Consider the following 21476-nt stretch of genomic DNA (forward strand, 5'->3'; position numbering starts at 1 on the left):
GTCAGAAGTTCTGCCATTTGAGCAATTTACTGGGTTTGTTGTTTCTTTGGGTTTTTTTTTTTGTTTGGTTTAGTTTGGGGTTTTTTAATAGTAAAAAAGGAAAGAGAAAAAAGGTCATGTATGTGAATTTTTTTTAAGTATATATTAAATTTAACATGCTATTACCAACACTGCCCTGTTTGTGTTCCTTTCTAAAATTCTTTCTACTCTCTTCTGAGTGTTTTTAAAATGTTTCATTGAAGCTCTTGTCTTTCTTTTCTCCTTTTTTTTTTTTTTTGGTATCACTATTACTCTCCCCTACTCCCTACCACAACTCTCCCTTGAAAAGATAAAAGCCTTCCTTTGTAATAAATAAGCATAGTCAAACAAAACAAATTCACAGATTGCTTATGTTTAAAAATATAGGTCTCATTCTTCACCTATAGTTCACCACCTCTCTCCCAAAAGGTAGGAAGCATGCTTTATCACCAATCTTCTAGAATCATGACCAGCCACTATATCGATTGATCAGAATTCTTAAGTTTTTCCAAGTTGTTTTCTTTCACAATGTTGTAGTAGTATAAATTGTTTTCCTGGTTCTGTTCATTTTACTCTACATCAGTTCAAAAAGGACTTCCCAGGTTTCTCTGAATTCATCCCATTTATCATTTTGTATACCACAATAACATTCCATTATATACTATAACATGTTGAGCCATTCTCCAATTGATAGACACCCATTTTGTCTCTTGTTCTATGTTAAAATAAAAGGTGCTGCTGTCAATATTTTTGGTACATGTGTACAAAAAAAAAAGGTACATATATACCTTTTCCTATCTTTAATCTCTTCAGGTATATACCTAGTAATAGTATTGCTGGGTCAAAGGATATGCACATTTTAATGATTTTACAGGTATAGTCCCAAATTGCTTTCTAGGATGGTTGGACCAATTCTAAGCTCTACCAACAGTGCATTGGTTTGCCTTTCCTCATACTAACCTTCCACTATTGTAATTTTTTGTCATCTTTGTCAATGAGTAATGAAGTGGAACCTCAGCACTGTTTTAACTTTTATTTTTTAATTAGTGATCTGAAACATTTTTAACATTGATAATTTGCTTATCCTTTTTTGAGACCTTCCTATTAACCTTTAACAGTTTATTAGAAAATAGCTCCTCTTCTTATAAATTTGTACCAATTCTCTATATAACTTAGGCATCAGACCTTAATCAGAGAAATTTACTAATGAGTTTTCCCCCCAGTTAACTAGTTCCTTTTGAACATTGATTTTTTTAAAGAAACTTTTCAATTTTGTATAATAAAATTGGCACATTTTTTATGACCACCTCCCTCTATGTCCCTTGTTTGGTCAAGAATTCTCCTTATCCATAATTCTGAAAGGTATCTACTTGCCTTCTTCTCCAATTTGTTTATGGTATAAGATTTTATATCTAAGTAATTTATCTACTTGGAGTTTATTGTGGTATTTGGTGTAAGATACTGATCTAAGCCTAATTTCTCCTAGATCATTTTCCAATTTCCCCTGAAGTTTTTGTTGCATAAGTCCCTTATCCATTAGTCAGTACTCTTTGATTTACTGAACACTATGCTACTGTGATTTTGGGTCTTGTGTATTTAATCTGTTCCACTGATATGCTTTTCTATTTTTTTAAATCATTACCAAATTGTTTAGATAATTACTGCTTTATAATATAGTTTGAAAACTGGTAATGCTAAGTGCCTTTTCTTCCCCCTTTTTCCATTATTTCCCTTAAGTTTCTAGATCTTTTTGTTCTCTAGAATTTTGTTATCATTTCATATAGTTCTATAAATTAATCATTTGGTAAGGCATTGAATCTGTAGACTAATTTAGATAACATTATCATTTTTATTATATTAATATAGCTCAAACATAAGCAATTAATCCTTCTTCAATTATGTAAGTCTTCTGTTAATAGGATTCCCCCATTCATATAAATCTTATGTGTGTCTTGGTAAGTAGACTCCCAGATATTTTATACATGATATAACAATTTTGAATGAAATTTCTTTTTGTCTCTTTTCTTTTACTGAATTTTATTGGCAGTATACAAAGAGGCAGATTTGGGGGGGTTTATTTTATATTCTGTTGCTTTATTGTACCAATTAATTTTTGATTAAATCTCTGGAGTTTTCTAAATAGGGAAAGGGGAAGGGAATGAACATTTATTAAGCACTTATTATGTGCCAGGCACTATGCTGAGTACTTTACAAATATTATCTCATTTGATCCTCACAATAGCCCTGTGATATAGGTGCTATTATTACTCCTATTTTATGGTTAAGGAAACTGAGGTAGAAAGAGATTAAGTGACTTGCCCTGAGTCATCCTGCTAGTAAGTGGTGTTCTAACCACTGTACCAGTTTGCTGCCAGGTAATACGATAACCACTATATTATCTGCAAAAAGTCATATTTTTTCCTTCTCTGCTTTTGATTATTCTTTCAACATCTTTCTCCTGTCTTATTTCTAGATCTAAAATTTTTGGAACTACATTAAGTAACTGTGGTGACAATGGACATCCTCGCTTTATCGCTAATCTTATTGGAAAGCCCTCTAGCATTTCTCCAATACAGATTGGTTTTAGATAAGATAATATTTACCATATTCAGGAAAGACCCATTTGTTCTGATGCTATTTAAAGTGTTTAATGTAAAAGTTTTTTCTGCATCTAAAAGCAGTTCATTGTTGGCCCCAGAACTCTAGGGCCCTGACCCTAGAGTCAGGCCACTTGTTCCTTCCCCTCCTCATTCTCCTGAACCTACTGGTTCAAACCAGGTCAAGGAATGAACTGCTTATGATTTTCCCTATAAGTGCCTGGGCCCTCTGTAAACACTTCAGCCTTGGCTTGACCTTGAGGCTTGTGTGAGCAGCAGGGGAACTAGTGTCATGTTAAGAGGGAGAAATAGCTAAAAAAAGAAGCAAGAAGTGACTTAAGCAAATATACTCACGCAAAATTGAGATCCGGTGGAACTCTACGGCTGGCCCAGCTCACTACATTCTTTCTGAACTAAGTAAGTATTGTTGCTTGGGTCCTCTCTTTTCTGGAACTGAAACAAACAAACAAACAAAAATCCTAAGTAAGAACAGCAAAGCGTTCTATTTCTGTGCACTGCTCTCCTCTGTCCCCTAGGGGGCTCCTGACCATAGTATTCCAGCTCTCCTCCATCCCTATCATTTCAACCCCCCACCCAGCCCCATTCCTCCGAATTGGTCTGAGTCTGAGATATTCTGGTTTCATTGGACAACCTATGGCTGGCACCTCCTCTCTCGGACTCAGTTTCCCCATGTATAAAACAAGGAAGTTGGACTAGATCCCTAAGGTCCCTTTCAGCACTAACAGTCCATTGATGAACAGAATTACTGCACTCAAGGATCTTCAGTAGCTCTCTATTGCCTACAGGGTAAACTCCTAAGCCAGTCACTTAAAGACCTTCCCGATCTGGCTCCAACCCACCTTTCCCATGGTGTTTCACAATTATTCCCTATTATACCTACTCTGTTCCAGTCCCAATGGTCAGTCTATCCACTATTCCTTCATCTTCCATCTTCTTCCCTTTGCACAACCTGTCGCCCATACCTGAATACCTTGTCCTTACCTGCTTGTTTCAGAAACCTCAGCTTCTTTTGAGGCTCAACTCCTGTGCCCGCTCCTTCCCAATCCCCTCCAGTTCAGTGCTATCTTCCCCTTCAAATTATCTTTTATTTACTTCTTTGTTCACCACTTGTACTCCTGTTATAATGAAGCTGTTTTCCCAGCTGTTTTTTTCTCTCTTTTGTCTTTGTATCTCCAGTTCCTTGCATATAGCAGGTGCTTAAATAAACATTTGTTGAATTTAATTGGCCAGGACCAATTTAATTGGACCCCCATAGATGAATAATGTAATCTATGTTTAAGCTAAACTGTTGGAAAATTCAAGAATAATTTCCTATGACTTCCCCTTTCCCCCAGGTTGTTTAAAACTAGCAGCCAGGCCTTCTAGAGAACATTTACCTGGTGCCTCAAAAGATGCTCTGCCAGCGCCCTAGGTGTGGACTGTTTGAAAATATTCATTGGCCCCCAACCTAGCCCAGAGACAATGGCAGGGTTCTTAATCTTTACTGTCCAATGGACCCTGTTGATAGTCTGGGAAAAGACTCCTTCTCAGAAAAATGTTTTTAAACACATAAATAAAATACACAGTATTATGAAGGAAACCACTTATATTAAAACACAGTTATCAAAATTGTTTCTGAAAAGTTTATAAACCTCAGGTTAACAACACCTGGCCTATGGAAAAGGGGGAACTAGATTTCAATTGGCAGCTAGATGGCACAGTGGATATAGTACAGGGCCCAGAGTCAGGAAGACTCATCCTCCTGAGTTCAAATCCTGTCTCAGACACTTTCTAGCCATGTGACCCTGGGCAAGTCACTTAACTCTATTTGCCTCAGTTTTCTCATCTGTAAAATGAGCTGGAGGAGAAAATGGCAAACCACTCTAGTATCTGTGTCAAGAAAACCCCAAATGGGATCACAAGAAGTCCCTCATGACTAAGCAACAACAAGCTCTCAATTAGTCAACTAGCATTTATTGCCTCCTATGTGCCAAGATGTTGTGCTAAGCATTGGGAATAGACAGGCAAAAATAATCCCTGTTCTCAAGGAGTTCAGTCTAATGGGGGAGACAATATGAAGACAATAAAATACAAAAAGGATCAATTGGAGTCAACAGAAGGAAGGCAGTAGCATTAAGGGCTTGGGAAGGGCTTCTTGTAGAAGGTGAGATTTTAGCAGGAACTTGAAGAAAGCTAGGGAAGACAGAAGGTGAAGATCTGGAGGACAAGAATTCTCGAAATGGGAGCAGCCACCGAAAATGCATGGAGTGAGGAGTGTCTTGTTGAAGGAACAGCAAAGAGGCTAGAGTCACTGGTTCATAAAGAAGTAAGTTGTAAGAAGACTAGCCAGGTAGGAAAGGGCTGGCTTAAGAAGGGGTTTAAAAGCCAAACAGGATTTTACATTTAGTTCTAGGGAGACTAAGGAGCCTCTGGAATTTATCGAATAGCTTTCTCATCCCCTTCTACCTAATGCCACCTGCCCTTACCCCACACTGACCAGTCAGTAGAACAATCACTTTCGATTAGTCCTGTCCAATGACCATTCTACTTAGTGATACAGGACCAAGGAGCTATCCTTTTGAGATAAAAATGAGACAAGCTGAAGTTGGAGTGGTTATGAATATCATTTAAATGGGATACTACTTGAAGGTAAGGTGAAAAAGGGAAGGAGAGCAGAGAGGAAGATAGGAGTGACAGGCCCTAACCAATGTCACAGCAAGACACAGCAAAGTCAGCCAGGTCCAGTTGTGGGATGGAGCAGAAGTGGTTCCTGGGAAGAACCCAGCAAGTCCTAGAGCAAAGCAGAGCAATGCTCAGGAGGGCCATGCCAGAAGAGAACAGCAGCACCACATCCCTTGCATTTCCCCCCTACTTCCTTGCCAAGGCAAACATCTCTACATGCACAAGTGATCCCATTGCCTCTTGCCTTCTCTATCATCTCCAATATCAATTATCTTTAATCTCTCCCTGTCTACTGGTGACTTCCTTGCTGCCCACCAACCTGCCCCCCAGCTTCCCCATCCTCAAAATATCCCCATTCCATCCATCAATCACTAATGGCTATTGTCCTACATCTCTCCTCTTTTGTGGCTAAGCCTTGAGAAGGCCTTCTGCAATCAGTACCTCCACTTCCTTTCCTCCCACTTTTTTCTTAGTTCTCTACAGTCTAGCTTCTAAACTCATCATTTAACCAAAACTGTTCTCTCCAAAGTTGCCAGTGATCTCTTCATTGCCAAATCTGATGGCCTTTTCCCAATCTTCTTCCTTCTTGACCTCCCTACAGCCTTTGACACTGTGGCTCATCCTCACTACTCTATTTGGTTCTCCTCTTACCTGTCTGACCTCTCCCCAGTTTCCTTTGTTAGATATTCATCCAGGTCACACCTTCTAACTGTGGGCGACTTAGAAAGCTCTATCATGAGCCCTCTTTTTTTCTCCTGCTATACTACATCTCTTAGTAATCATATCATCTCCCATGGATTTAATTATCGTCTTTATGCTAATAATTTTCAGATTTATTTAGTTTTGACCTCCAGTTTCACATTTCTAACTGCTTATTGGACATCTTGTTTCATAAACATCTTAAAATCAAGAGGTCCAAAATTGAGCTCATTATCTTTCTCCCCAAACCCTCTCCTTTCCAGAACTTCTCTATTACCATCGAAAGTACCACCACCCTCCCAGTTACCCAGTTACTCTCTCTCTCACACCCACCCACCCCAATATTCGATAATTTATCAAATGATGCCATCTTTCCCTTGATAATATCTCATGTATACACCCTCGTCTTTCTTCTGACACTGCCACCACCCTAATGCAAGCAAGCCCTCATCACTTCACAATTGAACTATTGCAATAGCCTTTAAAAACAAAACAAAACGCAACTGGTTTCCCTGCCTCAGGTCTCTCCCCAGTCCCATCCTGGTCCTGCACCCTTCCAATTTTTGTACACTTTACTCACCCTGACATAATTTGAACTGGAGTTTTGTTGTGTTCTTTTTTGTTTGTTCTTAATCTGTTATTTCATTGACGTAGGGAATGTCAGCGAGGAGGCTTCCTTAGAACTGATCGGTAACTTCTGCAATGTCCAAATGGAGAGGGAGGGATGTTTGGGGGTACTGGGATGTCAAGTGTTTATTCCAAGATCACACAACTATCTATCAGAGGCCAGACTTGAACCCAAGTCTAACTCTGACAATCCAAAACTCCCAGCTACCACTTATTAGAAAAGGAGTTTATTGTGTAACATTTTGCGGACTTTTTAAATCAAGGGGGTTTTTTGTTCATAATTTTAAGAGTATAATGGGTTATGTTTCTCTTCCTAAGGATAAAAATGAAGTAGTTTCTGGTTTGTGGATCTCATTATTTCTCTTTTTTTTTTGGCCTGCAGGGCAGTAACCCTAAATAGGCAAAAAAAAAAAAAAAGTTCCCTGTTCTTGATCTAAAGAATCTAAGCAACAACAGCTGACATCAGTACATAAAAGGAAGCTGGACTAAAAGCAATAACTGTCAAGCGTGCACACCCTGGACAGCAGATTCTGTTGCAAAATTAACATCATCATTATTATTATAATTACACGAGGAGAGGCATTTAAATAATTGTTCAAAAGTGTCTTCTTCAGGAAATAACTAAATCAGAGCCAGCTGTCATAAACCACTCTCTATAATAATAATCAAGCATACACAGCTCTAGCATTCACAGCAGCCCTACAATAACAAATTTGTGCTCTCATCTAATGTCCTCAAACCACCTAACGATGACAAACAAACCTGTGTTCAGATCCTGTGTCTCCCCCCAGTGACTGACCCTTGTTTTGAAGCAAACGTCCCAGAGCAACCCTGTGGATCACAAATCAGTGGACAAAGATGCGGCAGGCCCAGGCAATAACAGTCAGGTGTGTTGTGTGGCAATAGCATTAGAATGAGGCATGGAAAGCAGAGGGGAAGAGTGTAAAATCAGGTAAGGACAATTCTTTGCTGCCGGCTCCTAAAAAGGGTCATGGAAAATAAGGACGAGAAAAAAAAAAAAACATTGGAAAACAATGACAACAACTGATGAGAACCATAACCGTGAAGGGGGGACATTTTTTCGTTTATTGGCTTGCAGATTATAAGCAAAGGGGACCAGTAAGGAAGCAAGAAATGATTTTGCTTTTAGTTTGCTTATGAATTCAACCAAAAACATTTGAGGTTTTCTCTCCCCAAGATACAGCTGTGAAATGACTAATCAGATTTAAGTGGGCATGCACCAAGAAGTAAATGTGCCTCCTTATTAGGAATGAAAAAAATGTTGACTTGATATGGAATGTCCATTCAAATTAGCACCTTGGGTGCTAATGGAGACTAACCAGATAGGAATACATATGCATACAATGCACAACCTGTATAACCTATATTGGACTGGATCCTCCTCTTGTGTAGGGGTGTAGGGAGGAAGGGAGGGAGGGAGATTTGAAACTCAAAACTTAAATTGTTTTAATATGTAATTGGCGGGGGGGGGGGGGAGATATTTTTTAAAAGACAGAAAAAAAGAATCCAAGCCTCTTAAAAACTCCAGTCACTAGGATCTTTTGGTATACTGTTTATGCCTCAGCAGAAGCCTTTCTTTTCCTAAGGCAATTCTGTATTAACTCAAGTCCACCTCCCCTCACCATGCCCCCCAACCCACCCCCAATTGCCTTGAATACTTCAGTTCCTCCAAATTTTTTCCATTATCTAATTGTTTTGTCTGTGGGCTGCAGAGAACCTCCGAAGGGCTTATCAGTAATTGCAGGAAATGGCCCTGACTAAAAAAGGATCCTAGAACTAGAAGGGCAGCTAGGTGGCACTGAGTCAAGAAGGTTCATCTTCCTGAGTTCAAATATGGCCTTAGACACTTACTAGCTGTGTGACCTTGGACAAATTCACTTCACCCTGTTTGCCTCAGTTTCCTCATCTGTAAAATGAGCTGGAGAAGGTAATGGCAAACCACGCCAGGATCTCTGCCAAGAAAACCCCAGATGGAGTCCCGAAGAATCAGACATAACTGAAACAACTGAACAACAAAAAAAGGTAGAAGGGGCTTTAGAAATCATCTGATTCAGGGGGTGGCTAGGTGGTGCAGTGGATTAAGCACCAGCCCTGGATTCAGTAGTACCTGAGTTCAAATCCAGCCTCAGACACTTGATACTTACTAGCTGTGTGACCCTGGGCAAGTCACTTAACCCCCATTTCCCCACCAAAAAAAAAAAAAAAAGAGATCATCTGATTCAAACCCCTTTCTTTTTACAGATGAAGAAACTGAGACCTAGAGAAGTTAACTGAGTAGGCCAAGGTGGCACAGGCGTTAAAAGGTAGAGATGAGGTTCAAGCCCAGTTCCTTGAACTTTAAATCCAGTGCCTTTTCCAGCAGCTTTCCATAAGTTCTCAAAAGAAGGAGCTCTTAAAGAGTTGTTAATAGCACCTTAAAGAAGTGCTAACTGTTCTGATCAAGTCTTCAAAAGTTTTAGAAATTACACTCCTGATTACAGTAGCTCACTCCCCAAGTTATTCTTGTAATTAGTAAACACATTTCTGTAGTTCCTTAAGGGGGTTCAAAAATAATTTTCTCACAAAACCCCATAAGTAGTACTAGTGTGTTTATGCCCATTTTACAGAGGAGGAAACTGAGGCTCAGAGAGATGAAGCATCCTAACCCTGCTCACCCCACCACTAAGTGTTGGGGCAGGGACTCAGGCTTGGATCCCTACATTTCTCACCTGACACAGCGGCCAAGAAGAGTTTTCCTGCAAAAGGATCTACCTGGAAGATGGCAGCAAAACCCAGCTTCTCTATACAACCTCTCAAAAACAGTGAGACACAACCCAAATGAGGGAGGGATGGAGAGAGTGGGGGAGAAAAAGAGAGAGCCAGAGATGGAGCCAGAAAGACAGACCAGGAGAGAGAGCCAGAGAAGAGATTGGAAGAGAGCAACAGGGGAAGTCAAGGAGAGAGATGGACAAGGAGAAAAAAAAAAACAGTCACAGAGAAAGAGACACACACAGAAAGAGAAAGAGACAAAGTGAAAGAGAGAGACAGAAAGAGGAGAAACCCACAAGGTAAAATCCTCATGGGAAATAAGAGGGAAAAACAGTACAAGTTTGTAAGATCAATTCCTTTGCCCCCAAACTGATGTCCAGAGCCTTAGAGTTGGGCTAGCTTTGGAAAGAAAGTTCACTAGAGACCCTCCAAAACAGCTTCAATGTTTATTCTGTTGGATTCCTTTCTCCTATCCCACCCTAGGCCCTTCCAAAGCAGCCCCATCAGCTGGGGATGTCAGAGATACTTGGAGCCTATTTCCTCTAGTAGAGAACTTAAGAATGACTCCAGCTTTAGGACTGAAAGCACTTCATGAAGGAATCCATTTAGTCATTTTGGAATCACTCTCTAGTGGAGAACACTAGTTTCTCTACTTTAAAAATCCTGCAGCTGCCAAGCTTGAGACGTGCAGTGGATAGAATGCTGAGCCTGGAGCCAGGAAGATTGGAGTTCAAATTCAGCCTTAGACACTTAGTAGATGTGAGACCCTGGGCAAGCCACTTAGCCTCAGTTTCCTCATCTGTAAAATGGGCATAATAATACTACCTACTTCCCAGCGTTGTTGGGAGCACCAACTGAAATAATAATCATTGTAAAGCACTTAGCACAGTGCCTGGCACATAGTAAATGCTATATAAATAGCCTTTAGCTCTTATTAAAAGAAATTTAGAATTTGTTGAAGGTGGGGCAGTCTTTCAATGAATTCTTTTGCACCTCTTTGTCTCTGGCATGTCCTTTCTGGCCCTCCACCCTGCAATCCCGACTCTGGGCTGCAGACTCCTCAGACAAACACCAAGGGGCCCAATGGCACCCTTGGTGGAAGTAACACTTGGTAAGGGCTCAGTTAGAGTCTTCAGCCACTTGACCTGAAGCCCAAGAGTCATAATTCTAATGGAAAAGGGTAAGGAAGGAAAAAGAAAAACAGCAACAATAAAAAAGAAAGGAGGGGCAGCTAGGTGGCACAGTGGATAGAGCACCAGCCCTGGATTCAGGAGTACCTGAGTTCAAAGCCAGCCTCAGACACTTAACACTTACTAGCTGTGTGACCCTGGGCAAGTCACTTAACCCCAATTGCCTTACCAAAAAAAAAGAAAGGAGAAGAAATAAAGCAAAAAGAATTTTGTAATACAATGAAGAAATATTATGGAATAAGAGAAGCCCAAGAGAAGATAAAACCCCAGAGTAGAATAATGTTGAGATAACTACAAACAGAAGTCCAGGGGGGAAAAAAGAATCCAGAAAAAAAAATGACTAAAAGTGTACATGAGTGATTCTGAGGCCTAAAAAGAAAAAAAAAAGAAAACTGATAGAAGAGATAAGCTTACAACAGAAGCCAGGAAAACTTTGCAAACAGTGGGACACTTTTTTTTTTTCCAGTAGGACACTTTTTAAAAGAATGGAAGAAACAGAACTCAAAAACTAATTAATATAATAAGAAATAACAGAACAAGGGGACAGCTAGGTGGCACAGTGGATAAAGCACCAGCCCTGGATTCAGGAGGACTTGAGTTCAAATCCGGCCTCAGACACACTTGACACTTACTAGCTGTGTGACCCTGGGCAAGTCACTTAACCCTCATTGCCCCACCAAAAAGAAAAAAAATAAATAACAGAACAAAGTCATAAGGCAGAAAAACTGGAAGAATATGGGAGAGATCTAATTTCAAAAATAACTGACCTAGAAAACAGGATTTGGAGAGAAAATATAAGAAATGGAGGGCTCTCAGATAAAGCACACAAATAAAAAACTTGAACACTATATTTCAATGAATCATAAAAGGAAATTGCTCAAAAGTATGGGAGCTGGAGGAAAAAGTACTAATAAAATCCACAGGTTACCACCAGCCAAAGGTAAAATTGTGGCCAAATCCCAGAACTACTAAATCAGAGCAAGGGTCTAGGATGTGACATATCACATACAAAGGACCCTCAATTCAACTAGCCAGGATTATGCATTAATACCAATAAGAGAAAGAAAAGATTAAATATGCTATAACAAAGGGAAGTAGAAATGTATGTACTTGAACCCCAACTATTAATTATCCTATAAGAGTAGGGAGTAAAAAAATGAATCTTACCAAAGTCAATCTCTTTCAAGCATTCTTCTTACAGAAATCAAAACTGGGTGAAATCTTCTTTCAAAGGAACCCTAAGAAAAGTATACAAATTTGAACATCTTCAAAAGATAAAGTGAGAAACAAGTGTTTATACACTGAAAAGAGAGAATAGACTTGTCTCTTCAAAGTCCTATCATTCTCTTAGGGGTTAATAAAGGGGAAAATAAGGAAACGTTCCCACAAAATTCCTTCTAAATCTTTTACTTAGCAATATAAAATTTGTTTGAAAAAATCGGGGTGTTGAAGAAAACATAAAAGTGAATATGTTAGGTATCATAATGGATATCAATGGACAGTTTTTAAGTTGAGGCAATACCTACTGCTATTAAGTTGTTTCAGTCGTATCGACTCTTTGTGACCCCATTTGGGGTTTTCTTGTCTATGAAAATGATGTGGTTTGCATTTCCTTTTCCAGGTCATTTTACAAATGAGGAAACAGAGGCAAACAGATTTAAGTGACTTGCCCAAGGTCAGACAGCTAGTAAGTATCTGAGACCATATTTGAAGTAGAGAAGATGAGCCTTCCTGACTCTAGGCCTGGAACTCTATCCACTAAGCTACATGGTTGCCCCAATACCTAGTGTAGGACTGTAAATTAGATCAGTAAGAGGTTAATTTAAGAAAACAGTTGGCCCTGGATGCAGATAAGCATCAGAACCTAATATAAAATTTTAATACTTAGATAACTTATCCTTATAGCCAACTCCTATCCCCAGTCGGATGATTTCTGGATGCCCAGCTGAATCAGGGCAAAGTCCTGCTCTTTGTAGCAGGAAATATGTACTCTTGCTTCCCTATGGGAAATAATTTCATCCTTGGAAATGGGGTCATCACTCTGTGTCCTCCTTCTAATGATGGGACTTCTAGACCAAGCTCAGATAATCCCTGGGAGAATAATTGGAAGTTGGCTGCATAATAAAACCTCATTAATTTGTACTCTACTAATATAGAATCTAAGGTAAATTTGACCTACGTTTGAGCTAAAGTTTACCTGGGCCTTATATGGGGGGGAGGGAGTAGAATTTAGTAATCAAATGGTTAGTATAAAGGAGAATGTAGAAAGGGTCAGATTTAACCTGCTGCAGAGAACAAACTGTTTTTAAGCCTCCTTTGCATGAAATGGTGCTAATTATAAATGAGTCATTGATTCATCATTGTAAGTTCTGTTGGTAACAATGTACTAGCAGTGAGTTTCCATTACTATATGCCTCTGAAAATAATGAAAACTGCACTTCTCTACATATTCTATCATTCAGACTTTTTACTAGCACTTAGCACAGTACCTGGCACGTAGCAGGTTCCAGACTGTCCTCTGGTATCCCATTATTTAAAAATAGCAAAATTTATCAACCTTGCTTTTTGAAAGTCTTTTTTAAAAAAACTATGACTGTGCAGCATTGGGGTCTTGCAAAAACTTGTTGGACTAGAATTCTGAAGACCTAGATCTAACCAGAACTTTTTCCACTGATTTCTGGACTGGGCAAACTACTTTAGATTATTGCACAGACCTAGTTTTCTCACTTGTAAAATCACCTCTAAAGTACCTCCCAGCTCTAAACCTGCCTCAACTGCCATTTCCTCCTTTCCCCTGAAGAGAGAGCTTCAGTCCCACATTTCCAACTACCTGCTGGTCCTAGATGTCACATTGTCACCCCCAACTGAACATGTCTAAAACAAAATTTATCATTACCGCCTTCTTCCCCACCCTCCATCTCCTCTTACTGAGTTCCCCATTTTAGTGCTCATGCTACTACCACTGTTGCAAGCTCTCAGCCCTGCTATGACCCCAGAGTCCCTCTATTTCCTCCTCTCCTACATATGACATCCACATCCTGTAAATTCTTCCTTGACAATATTTCTTGCATCTGTCTCTTCCTTTCCACTGCCACTCCCATAGCTGTAGTTCAGGCTCTTATCATCTCTAGCCAGATTGCAATAGCTTTCTAACAACTCTTCCTGGCTCCATACTTTCTCTTCATCCAATTCATTTTACAGATTAATTCTCCTATAAGTACTGTTTTGATTGTATCAGTCTCCTGCTCAGAAATCTGTAGCTACTCACCATGGCTAATGTTTGGAATTCAAAGCCCATTCTGTTCTATCCTTAACCTATCTTTCCAGCTATATTGCTCGCTACTCCTTTACATAAAATTATAGAATCACATGATTTAAATTTAGAAAGGTCCTTAGAAATCATCCACTCCAACCTTCTCTCTCTTTTGCAGCTAGCCTGAGCGATTCGCTATTCCTCAAATGTAAACTTCAGTTTATTACTTCCATACTCTTGCTCATTGAATTACTGCTACCTGAATTATTGCCCTTCTGACCTTCCTACCTCCACTGACAGAAATCCTGTCCATCATTCATACCCATCCTTTAAGGCCCATCTCAAACATTAATGCCAATCCAAACCAATCTAACCAATTATATCTTTTTTTTTAAGTGTTTACCATGTGTGAGAAATTGTCTCAGGTCAGGGATATGAGATTAAACAAAAAACCAGTCCCTTACCTCAAGAAGCTGACATTCCACTGATGGTAGAATCTTCTACCCTATATTTTTTGTCTATTCCATGAGGCCTTCCCTGATTCCCTTCACTGAGAGTGAGCCTTTCCTTATTCTGCGGCCCCATAAAACTGCATTTTTTATCTCTCCTTTGTTGTTGTTTTTTGTTCTTTTCATTAGATTTATTTGTATATCTCTTATCTCTCCTATTCAATAAGCTCTTTGAAGACAAGGATAACTTGATTATCAGTCACAATGCCTAGAACATAGTATGTACTATATTGTAAATGAGTACACTATGTCTCAGTAAAGTTTTTGAGCAAATGTTTCCATGCCTCTATATATAAAGGGGAAAAAAGCATTGTAGATTTTGTAATGATGTTATATTTACCAAGACCAATTTCTGTACCTGTGATAGCATGAGATACCTGGTACTATTCCTCCTGCTCTAGTAGCTGCTAAAGGAGAACAAAAATGTTCTTCTCAAAAAAATGGAAACAGCTTGCTGAGCAAAGAGAAGAGGGCAGGGAGGAAACTGAGGTGGCAGAAGGTGTCAAATTGTTGGTTCACCCTCTAAACCTTAGTCTATGTCTTTTGCCACATCTACTATACCCTCAGGGCAGTACTGTTGTTTCTATGGAAACCCATGGGGTGGTGTGGGGGGGAAAAGAACCTCTTCTTTTTCATCAGTTATTCCACACAGACACCAATTGAAGGAGGACAGTGATGATCTGACTTTGCAGATGGGTACTCTGTCTCCAATAGGAAGGGATGGGTGGAAGAGCAGAAACTTTGTACTAACTGGGGTCACATTGATCTTTAGAGCTGGAAAGGGCTCTTGGAGGTCAAGCACAGTCTCTAAACTTTACAGAAGAGGAAACTGCAGCACAGAGTGGTCAAATGACTTGGCCGAGGTCACTCACCTAGCAAATGACTGTAAGGGGATTTGAACCCAGGTCTCCTTGACTAAGTCCAGTACCCTATTCACTATACCACAGAAAGTGTACCAATCTGAAATACCTTCTCAGTCATATGTCTATCTGATTGGCCACCACAACAAACCAGTTCCCCAGTTTCCCCTATTCCTTTGTAACTACCATACATAAGGAAACATGGCCACAGAAAGCTCTTAAGCACTATGGGTACGTTTCAAGCATGGTATCTCTTAGGCTGTTCCATTCTTGTGTGACAATAAGAGCGCTACCAACCTGCTGAGAAAGATACTGCAGGGAAGCTCCGCCATGAAAAGAACACATGTGACAGCGTCTGGAAGTGACCTTTCTGGGGTTTTGAAGGTCAGCTCAGCATCAGGAAGTCGTGTCTGCTGCCTGTTAGTCATGTCAATCAGTGCTACCAACCAATTAGCTTGGAGCTATGTGCGTGGATGGCCCTGTTTCCTGTTTCACAGGAGGTTTCTGGGAGAAGTGGCAGAGGAGCAAGGTCTTTTCGTTTCTGGACTGTGGCTTGGCTGCAGGGACAGGCAGGATAGGGAGAGTAGACAAATCTCATACTTTATCCATGTGTTTCTCTTTACTAAACCCTAATATACTTTAATAAATACTTAATGCCCAAAGATTGGTGCTATACATTTTCTAATTTAAGGTGACCACTCATTAGATTTTAGACATTACAGCTAGAATTTTAGGCCCTTACACTTGAGAACAACAGTCTCCTACATGTGTCTCCTGCCTAGAAATGGCTTCTGTTTATCACATGCCAACTACCCAGATAAACCCAAGCTTCTGTGATGATTAAAATATGAGAGACATAGTTTCTGGGTAATTTAATTGTTTTATTAATAAGGCTGATGGGTTATTAGTAAAATGAGATCTGTTGGTGTCTCAGACCAAAGACCACTTCCTCAAAGGTCTCATATACTCTTCTCACTGTAGAAGGTCTATCAGACAGCAATCAAATCTAATTGATTGAGGGCAGCTAGGTGGCACAGTGGATAAAGCACCAGCCTTGGATTCAGGAGAACCTGAGTTCAAATCTGACTGCAGACACTTGACACTTACTAGCTGTGTGACCCTGGGCAAGTCACTTAACCCTCATTGCCCCACCAAAAAAAAAAATCTAATTGATTAACATCATTCAAATCTAACTGGGTGACATGATTGGAGGTGGATTATATTAAAATTAAGTCCAGGGATGACCAGAAAGAAAGGAATGTAAGACACACACACACACACACACACACACACACACACACACATTCAAACTGACCAGGGCAAAATCCTTACTTCTAGGTGTGGTTGAATCTCATCAATAACATCCTTGGGTTATCTAGACAAAAGGATCTGTCTCCACCCAAGACTCCTGTTGTGAGTTTAGGTCTAGTTTAACCCAGATAATTCTTACTTTCAAGGACTCAGATCTTGAGTGGGGGTAGAAGGAAGGACTAAGAAAGGGAAGATATTGATTATTCATAATTATTTCTCACACACCACTCCCAAGATAAGCGATGGCTCTCCTACAGTCCCTAGGAATTTTATGCAATCAACCAATTTTTTAGTTCTCACTGATTTCCCAAAAGCTGCTCTAAAACTTACATGATCTGGACCCACCATAAACTGCTGGGTTGTTTTTTCTTTCTCTACTTATGAACACAGTAGCAATAATTTGGTTTTCTGACGAGTAATACAGTGAAAATCCTTTCTCACATGCAAGAGTAATTTTCCAGTTTTTAAAATCACTGACTGAATAAAAAGGGTTCATATTCCTTTTCTTTGGTCAACGATCTTCAGGGATAGCAGAATACTACAAACCAGGTGTGTCCACTACACTAATTATTCTTGAATCATCTTTCTCAGCCTCCAGTGTTAGGTTTGGGGGATTTAATGTGCTGCAGCTTCACAAGCTGGATGACACTGGGGTCTTCAGGGCCTCAACGTTTATAAACATTTTCCAATCAAGTAGCTCAAAGAACTGACTGCCCATGAAGGATGACCCCTTAGACCAAGGGCATAGATGATCCCAGCAGATTCCTGGAGACTCAGTTCCTTCCTGGCACTAATCCAAGGAGCCCTGCTCCTTCTTCTTCTTCTTCTTTTTTTTTTTTTTTGGTGAGGCCGTGGGGGTTAAGTGACTTGCCCAGGGTCACACAGCTAGTAAGTGTAAAGTGTCTGAGGCCAGATTTGAACCCAGGTACTTCTGAATCCAGGGTCAGTCCTTTATCCACTGCACCACCTAGCTGCCCCCTGCTCCTTCTTCTTAATCTTAATGATCTCAAAACCCCAACCTGAGCATCCTCAAGGATCCTTGTATTCAGAGACCTGCTATATATGTTGCCCAAGGACTATCTGTTATCCCCCTTTTGCTGCCATTCCTGGATCTTGATATGCTCATCAAATCTGCAGATGACACAAAGTTAGGAGAGATAGCTAACTTGTTGGATAAACAAAATCAGAATCCAAAAAGATCTTGAAAGGCTAGAGAACCCTGAACCAAATCTAATAAGATGGAAGTTAATCGAGATAAATATGAAGCCTTATACTTGGCTTCAGAAAATCAACTTATCAATTAGAGAGCAAGGGGTACATGGCTAGATAGTAGTTTGTTTGAAAAAATATGGAGGTTTTAGTAGACCACAAGCCTAATATGAGTCAACAGTGTTATATGGTAGCAGAAAAATAAAAAGATAATACAATAATAGGTTACACAGAAGAGCATAGCGTCTAGAGTTAAGGAGCCAGGTGGCATTGTGGAGGGAATGATGGAGTTGGAGTCAGGCAGATATGAGTTCAAAACTTTCATCAGACACTAGCTGTGTGACCCTGGATAAGTCACTAAACTTCTCTGTGTCTTGGTTTCTTCATCTGTCAAGTGAGTATAATAATAGCACTTAACCTCACAATGTTGTTGTAAGGCTCAAACGAGAGAACATTCTTACAGAGCTTTACAAAAGGTGAAGAACTATATAAACCTCCAGGTGATAGTCCCAATGTACTCTGCCTGGTCAGATCACATCTATAATATTATGTATCAGCCACTACATTTTGGGGGGGGGGGGCAATGGGGGTTAAGTGACTTGCCCAAGGTCACACAGCTAGTAAGTATCAAGTGTCTGATGCCGGATTTGAACTCAGGTCCTCCTGAATTCAGAGCCGGTGCTTTGCGCCACCTAGCCACACCCTAGTCACTTCATTTGAGGAAAGACACTGAGAAGCTGGAGACCATCCAGAGAAAGGAGATCAGAGTGCTAAAGTTCATAGTGTTCAGGCCATAGAAAGGACAGTTGAAGAAACCAGAGAATGCTTGGTCTGGAGAAGAGAAGAGGCAGACACGGTAGGTGTCTTCAAGATGTGAAGGCCTGTAACACAGAAAAGGGATAAGACTTGTCCTGCTTGGTGCCGGTGGACAGAATTAAGATGAATGAGCAGGACTTATAGAAAGACTGACTTGGGCTTTTTATAAGGAGAAACTTTCAAATAATTTTGATGTTCAGTTGTGTCTGTTTCTTTGTGACCCCATTTTGGGGGTTTTCTTGGCAAAGATGAGGAAACTGAGGTAAACATGGTTAAGTGACTTGCCCAGGGTTACACAGTCCCTGATGCCATCCTGGTGCTCTATCTAATGTGCCACCTACCTGCCCTAATAATTGTTATCTTAATCATTAGAGCTATCTGAAAGTGGCATGGGTTGCCTTTAGAGGCAGTGGGTTCCCCATTGTTAGAAGTCTTAAAGTAGAGACTAGACAACCACTTGTCAAGTATGCTGTGGAAGCAATTCTTAGTCAACCATAAGGACCCTTCTGACTGAGATTCTATGGTGCTTGGTTTTAGTAAGCCTGCTACAAATGTATATTTTTAAAGGATTCAGTTCTCAGGAAAAATTGTAAAATGCAGAAATATCAAATACTGAGTTTCAGCTAATGGAGGATACATATAAACCAAAACTACCTAGCACAGTCTGGGTGGTATCCAGGGATATACTGGAGCCAGCTCAAACTGGCTTACCTGTTGTTAAATTTCTACTGTGAGAACATTTACACCTTGGAGCTCAGCAAATGCTACAAATCAAAGTTTGATTTATTGTTTTCTTGGCTATCTAGACTTAATAAGGTGATATAGAAAATGTTAATAATGCAAATTAAATTTAAAAGTCTATCCTGGGTACATTTCTTTTTTGTCAGAAAGCCAATTGTTAAACATTTACCAGCACACCCTGGTTCTCTCTCCAGCTCAGGTTTTTTGAAAGATTAACTTGGTCCCATGTTTCTCTATATATGTAAGCCTGAGAAGCAGTACAGTGTAGCAGAAAGAAAACTAAAACTGAAATCAAAGGACTTGGATTCAAAACCCCCTCTTTTTATCACAGATAGCTTTCCTCTCTCTGGGACCCATTTATCTTACGTCTAAAATAAGGAAATTGGACCTTAGAAATAATCTAATCTGGGGGCAGCTAGGTGGCACAGTGGATAGAGCACCAGCCCTGGAGTCAGGAGTACCTGAGTTCAAATCCGGCCTCAGACACTTAACACTTACTAGCTGTGTGACCCTGGGCAAGTCACTTAACCCCAGTTGCCTCACTTAAAAACAAAAAACAAAACAAAACAAAGAGAAATAATCTAATCCCTTTAAGATCTAAATCCTACTATCTTTTGTCATGACATACTTTTCCCCTTCCTTTGCATTCTGGCCTACCACAAAAATAGCATTTTTCTTTTCAGAATTCCTTGATGTTGATTTGAGATTGGAATATCTTTGCACTCTGGATCAAGTTCATTGGCTCATCCTATAATTCCAGACTCATCCTCAGCCATTCAGAAAGTATCTTGTGTCCCATCCTTATTGCTGTATAGCCAACAAGAGATGCCTACCCCCTCCTCCTCTAATACCATCATCATCAGTGTTCATTTCTTAGGATTGTAGAGCTAGAAGGGACCTGCGAGACTATCTAGCCTAGCCCCCTTCATTTCTTATATAGGAAAGGAAATTGAAGCCCGAAGAAATTAAGTAATATATGCCCAAGGTCAGATAAGTACTAAGGTACTAAGCATCAGAGTTGGGATTGAACCCAGCTTAGTGTCACAGTAGATAAAAGACCAGCTCTAGAGTCAGGAGAACTTGAGTTGAAATCTAGCCTCAGAGACTTACTAGCTGTGTGATTCTGGGCAAGTCACTTCATTCTATTTGTCTCAGTTTCCTCATCTGTAAAATGATCTGGAGAAGGAAATGGCAAACCATTCCAGTATCTTTGGGGGGGGGGCAAGGCAATGGGAGTTAAGTGATTTGAACTCAGGTCCACCTGAATCCAGGGCTGGTGCTTTATCCACTGTGCCACCTAGCTGCCCCCACCACTCCAGTATCTTTGCCAAGAAAACCCCAAATGGGGTTATGGAGAGTCAGACAAGACTGATCGACTCAACAACAACAACAACACCTCTGACTAGGTAAATTGCAACAGTCCTGGGGATAGAAATACAAAGAATCAAATAATTCTTACTCACAAGGAGCTTGCATGCTAATGTGGGAAAAGGAAAAGAACTCTAAGTGATGCTCCCCATCTCTTAGAAAATGGTTTGTTCTGACCCCTAGTTCATCCCCATAATTCATGTAAAAAAAAACCCCCAAACTCTTACACTTTTTCTTATACTGCCATCATCCAACCCAGTGTTTGCAATTGACTGAAAGACAGCAAGACAGTATTACTTGATTTTTTTTAACTAGGAAGACACAATTTTTATAAAAACCTGTCCCCATGAAGGAATTTTATTTTGTACAAACTGTCCCCCAGTTGTAGTTCACAGCAAAAAGTTTTCTTTAAATTGCACCGAGGAAAAACATGCCAAAATTTAGTAGGCCAAGCAAGCAGCCTCATTTCTAGGGTTTATACTGTTCAAAAGTAGAACAGTTTTATACACATGTGTGTGTTTAATATTTTAATTTTTTATTATGAACTTGACAGTTAACAAAAACAAACATTTCCATAAGCAAAGACAGAAAAAGAAAATTGCATTATGAAACCATAAATGTATCAAATACAACTTGGTCTTTTTAAAGTATGATTCAAATTTAACATAGTAGGACCAACATTACATCCTAGTATGTGTTCCCTTATGAACTTTCTTCAACTGCCTGCTGATTTTTAATTAATTTAATTATATTTGCTTAATAATTTAATTAATTAATCTTCATTGTTACTATTTTCTGTCTTTTATTTTTTTCATCATTATCACTAC

General features: G+C 39.7%; 1 protein-coding gene across 3 annotated transcripts in view; it reads right to left on the minus strand.

The window, feature by feature from the left end:
• The window catches only part of MKLN1 (muskelin 1), a 387994-nt gene that overhangs the window by 224474 nt on the left and 142044 nt on the right, over positions 1-21476 (minus strand). For all 3 annotated transcript variants that reach the window (XM_043966412.1, XM_043966411.1, XM_043966413.1), the window contains exons 3-4: positions 11750-11820; positions 2970-3068 (exon numbers count right to left, since the gene is read on the minus strand). The gene's annotated coding sequence lies outside the window, so the exon portion shown is untranslated. The remainder of the gene's footprint in view (positions 1-2969; positions 3069-11749; positions 11821-21476) is intronic.

Source organism: Dromiciops gliroides, chromosome 5, assembly GCF_019393635.1.
Source record: "Dromiciops gliroides isolate mDroGli1 chromosome 5, mDroGli1.pri, whole genome shotgun sequence".
NCBI lineage: Eukaryota > Metazoa > Chordata > Mammalia > Microbiotheria > Microbiotheriidae > Dromiciops > Dromiciops gliroides.